Here is a 5592-nt window from a genome sequence, read left to right on the forward strand (position 1 = left end):
ATTACTACGACTCCCCGTGGCGTCACGACACTCTCTATCTGCCTAGTGAGTACTACGGCTACCCGTAGCATCACAACACCCTCTATCTAACTAGTGAGTACTACGGCTCCCCGTAGCATAACAACACCCTACGACCCAACCATCTCGAATTCACCATTATGACCTCGAAGAATTTCCATTCACCCCAAGGTCTCTAACCAATGGCCTCCTGATGTGAAGGCACTCACCCTTTTCAAACATAACACATTCATTATCTTGCTCTACACCTCGTCTCAATCACCAATAACCCTGGCTCATGAATTCACACTATTGGTCTCTATATCCAGATCTCTAACCATTCTCGATCATATCTTTGATCCTCTAAATAAAATACCCGGTTCTCCCCCACTTAGGGTTCGAACCACCCCCAATCGGCGCACCAGCAATCTATCCCACAGACTGTTTCCACCAGTAACATCGCACCTACTCTTGGAAGGTGCTACACTATGCTCGATGATCTCTTGACAGAGATCGAGTAACTCCAAATGCCCCGAAACTCAAATGAAATCCTCAGAACTTCCCACCATGACTGCCTCTAGTAATTCAGAATTTCACACCATTCCATCACTGGACCTCCCAACAGTCCAGTATTAACCCTGACTCTTAGTCTGGAGGTAATGGTCTACCGTACTCCTCATCATCGACTCCTCAACCAACGTTCCATCACGTCACTTATCATAAGAGCAGAAACCATATTTCCACTCTTAATACCCATCAAAGATAATAAGGGCCACCGCCCTGATATACTTCTCTTGATCGTCCGACGCCGCAACTAACACATGCCCTACTATACTCAATTAGGGTGTATCCTGGTCCTTGACCATCTCAGTCCCCATTGACGACCCGTTCAAGCTATATCTTTACCTCGCGGGGGATCTCATCTGGGCCCGCTACGCCCAGTGTAACCCTGGGTACGCCCAGCGTACCTGGGCAAGTCTGCGTCCAAACTAAGCGCATGAGTACGCGCAGCGTACTCCTCAGTACGCCCATCGTACTCAATTGCAATACATTTTCCTTTAGGGGCTAAACTTGACAACTTGATAAAGCAGAAGGGTTTAAGAGATGCACCTGAATTTCGGACTATTACACTCCTATTCTAAGGTATGAGATGGTACCATAATGAATTAATGGTGAATATTTAGTTCTAGACTGAAACTAACTCTATGATGCAAGGATTAAGCCATTTCTTGTTGACAGGTTATCAATGTTGATGATCCATGCTGATTCCACCTCAGCATGATTGAAACAATCACTTCTCTCCTTACTTTCTTCTTTAAAGCCTTATGATTCAGCGTAATATACCGGTTGAAGGTTTTTGTCGATCGGATACACTTCAAGTATAACAAATCAGAACAAAATTACTAAGCAAATAAAGAATATAAAAGTAAATACCACAGATAATTCACCAAATTTTCTTTACCCAAGAAAGGAGTTGTTTTCACCAAGAAAACAAGTTGTCACAAAGATGGTCACCAAGACTTAACAACATTAGGGTGTACCCTGATGTTGATTATTTACTAATCGATACAAGTATATCCCTTAATTAAATGGATTGTATCTAATCTATAACAAGAACCGATCTTCATAACAAAGACATCGAATCTGCTATATAATCTATACTTATTTGTATCATTACCTAATATACAAAGGTTACATATGATAATATCACTACATGCTGATGCTGATAGACTTGAGATGTTGGCACTGATGGTGTTGTAGACGCTGACGCTGGCAGTTAGCGTATAGAGTGTTTGACTCATCAGGTCATAAGGTGTGACCTTACAATCTCCCATATCAGATGATGTCAAAACTAATCTTCTTCTTCAAAGTCATCAGAACTGTTGTAGAACTTATCAGCTTCTTTTAAAATCTCAAGCTTAACCCAGCTGAATTCATCAATTTTAAGCTCTTCCAATCTTTCACTAAGCCCCAGAGAGATCAGCACACAATATCCTCTTTCCAATTCAAAATGTCTGAGTCCTTCCATGCGAAGATGAAATAAAAGTTTAGTGGTAGCAGAATGAAGATCATCAATGAGTTGAAAGCACATGTGATTTTGACTGTCAAGCTAGAAAATGACATGCTATGGTTAATGAAAATGTACTGAACTGGTTCAAAACCTGCTGGTAGTTCGTGTTGATGTATCGGGTGCCATAAGGAAGAAGAAACTTATTATTCTTGGGCTGTCTGGGGGTGCCTATTCTTCCTGAGGTGGATGGTCTAGAAGGACCAAATGATGACACAAGATTCAACTTCTTGACTTTGTTGAGTAGCTTCTGAATTGCCAAGTTCACTTTTTGAGCATGAATACCATTGTGCATGTTAATGATTTCATTAATTTGTATCCACTCGCTATAGCCAAATTTGACTAACTCCCGAGAAAATACAACCTTAGTGTATTCATACTCAGTGTTCTTCCTAACCAAGTGAAACTTTAGAGACTTGTTCCTTGGTTTGGTGTATCTCACTTTGACAATGGGATCAAGGTTTTTTGTTCGAGTTAGAACATCTCCAAATTTCTTTTGATGGATCCCATCATTCAACTCTGCAACCCTATGTTGTTTCTCCACAATATTATTGAAGAGTTGATTTTTCTTGACTTGATCATTAGTGATTTGAACATCAACACTTTCATCAGCGGAAGCAAGAGCTTGAGTAAGTTTGGCAGATAGACGTTCTCTTTTTCTGGCTTCATTTCTTTCTCGAATAGCAGTATTATTCTCTATCATGATTTCTCTTACTTCATCAACACTTATATCCCATACTTCAGCTAAAACATTCAGATAAAAAATAAGCTTGCTTTTCTTGGAAGGTTTGTATTGACTGGATACACTTCACACACACACACACACACACACACACACATATATATATATATATATATATATATGTGTGTGTGTGTGTGTGTGTGTGTGTTAGGTTATTTTGATATCATTACTATTGTATTAAGGTAATAATGATTCTTGGGCATCATATTTAAAGAAATAATAGTTATGATGAGAATCACATTCAATATTTATCCATAACTAAATCCATTCATTGAAAAAGATTTTAAATACTTAGAATTCCATAAAAACCCTTCATCTCTTACAATGCCCGTGAATCTGGGCTAGATATTTAAGATATATGAATAGTCTTAGTTATAGATGTAGTAGTTATAATGACTATCTCGTGGAGACAAGGAGCGCTTAAATCTGATATCGGACGAAGAAGTTATGTTTTTTCAGAGTTTCGTGATCAAGCTAACACAATTATGCACATCATAAAATACAAATCAGAGATAAGTTTCTTATTAGCCGAAGTAATCTATATGAAAGTCATAGTAATCGTTAAAAAGAGGACGTGCATATAAAGAATGGCTAATTCGGACTCTGTATGAGGAAGTTATGATTTTTCAAAGTTTCAGTATGATAGAATGTGACACAGAAATCGAAATTCCGATCAATTCAGTGTTAGCCAAAACAATCTAAACGAGAGTTGAAGATCTCATAAATAGGAATCAATCAATATAAAGAAAAACGAGAATGGATGTCGTATGAAAGAGTTATGATTTTTGCAAGGACTTTAACAGTCTAAGCCTATAAAAATATAATTTTAAAAATAAAGCAAGAATTAGCTGACAAAGTATAAATAAAAGTTGTTGTACTCGTCGACAGATACAAGCGAATATAGAGAATGTCAAAAACAGAGCTCGTATGAGAAATATACGATTTTATGAAGTTTTTTGAAAAGCACCACAGACACTTAGGTTGTGCACCGCACACTTCTAGAAGGTGGGGTGTGGACCATCACCCTTTCGACACGTGTCATGAAATGAAAGGAGCAGCATGGTTGGAGGGTGTGGCGTGCGCCTATCGAAATCTGCCCTATAAATAAATGCAACCCTCTTCATTCTTTCTCAAACCTTTCAGCATCATTCTCTCTGAAATTTTCGTTCTTTGGTCCGATTTCCCCTAGATCTTAGAAGTTTTTAGCTAAGACCTAAGTCATCAAAAAGATAAAAGTGTTTGGGTGGAAGTTCAGCCTGTGAAGTACCCGAGATTTTGTTAGAAATCTCTGTAAGTTAAGACATACTTATTATTCTTTAAGTGTAACTTAATACTGATTGATCAGTGATTCCATGTCATCATACTGATTGATCTAATCACGAGGGTGATGTATAGGCTAGATTTCGTGATGTCTTTAAAATGGGGTTTCTATATAGTATACTTTATATACCACAACTCACACTTTGAGAACTTTGCATAGATCCGTTCTCGCCTCAACACTCCGAAAAGTTCTCGAAGGTGCTCCTCACACTGCTCTTTGGTCTTGGAATACACCAAAATGTCAACAATAACTGATCGATCGAGCATTGGCCTACATACTCGATTCATCAAGCACATAAACACCGCAATCGTATTGGTGAGCCCAAATGGCATCACCACGAACTCGTAATGCCCACGAACTCTTTAACCCTCACCTGATGATACCCCTGACCTCAGATTGATCTTGGAGAACCAAGATGCACCCTGCAACTGATCAAAAAGGTCTTCAATCCGTGAAAGTGGATAACCATTCTTCACCTTCAACTTGTTCAAATCCCGGTAATTAATGCACATCCGGTGTGAATCATCCTTCTTCTTAACGAACAATATCGGTGCTCCCCACAATGAACTGCTAGGTCTGATGAACTGCTTGCCTAACAACTCCTGAAGCTGAGAGTATAACTCCTGCATCTCAGTTGGTGCAAAATGGTACGACGACTTGGCAATCAGAGCTGCACCTGGCACTAGGTCAATCCTGAACTCAACCTGTCTCTCGGGAGGCACACCAGGTAACTCCTCTAGAAACACATCAACAAACTCAATAACCACTGTCACATATGAAACCGATGCCTTCTCATCCACCTGTATATCAACCACATAGGCGAAATAACCCTTACAACCATGTTGAATATACTGCCGAGCTTTGGCCACCAAACAAAACCCTAATCCAACCCTGGTACCTTCTCCATAGATAACCAGTTCTCCCCGACTTGGGTTCGTACTACCACTCATTGACCCTCGTAGTCAATCATATCACCAAACTTGCTCAGCCAATCCATCCTTACTACCCTGCATACATCCCCCATGGGGATGGTGATCAAATCAATCAGATAAGGCACCCCAAAGATCTCTAGTACACAACCCTGATACACTTTGGATGTAGAAATCCCATGTTCGTTGGCAATAGAAACCCACAATGGACACTCCAGCTTGACAAGGGTCATATCCAAATCCCTACTAAAAGAATGGGCTATAAAGGACCAACTCGCGTCCGAGTTGAATAACAAAAGAGCAGGAAAATAATTCATTAAGAATGTACCTATCAGCAACATAAACATAAGCATACCATAAAATAACTGGCAAGATGATAAATAGAAACATACTAGTAATGACTTCAGGCGTCGCCCTTACCTCTTCTGCTGTGAGCTGAAAAGCACGTCCTCGAGCCCTCGGGGGCTCCACCCTACCCTAGACCCCATCGGTGATCCTCAAAGTAGTTGGCGTTGGATCCTACGCCAGACCCACA

This window comes from Lactuca serriola, chromosome 4 (assembly GCF_051521515.1).
Source record: "Lactuca serriola cultivar US96UC23 chromosome 4, Lser_US96UC23_V15, whole genome shotgun sequence".
Classification (NCBI taxonomy): Eukaryota; Viridiplantae; Streptophyta; class Magnoliopsida; order Asterales; family Asteraceae; genus Lactuca; species Lactuca serriola.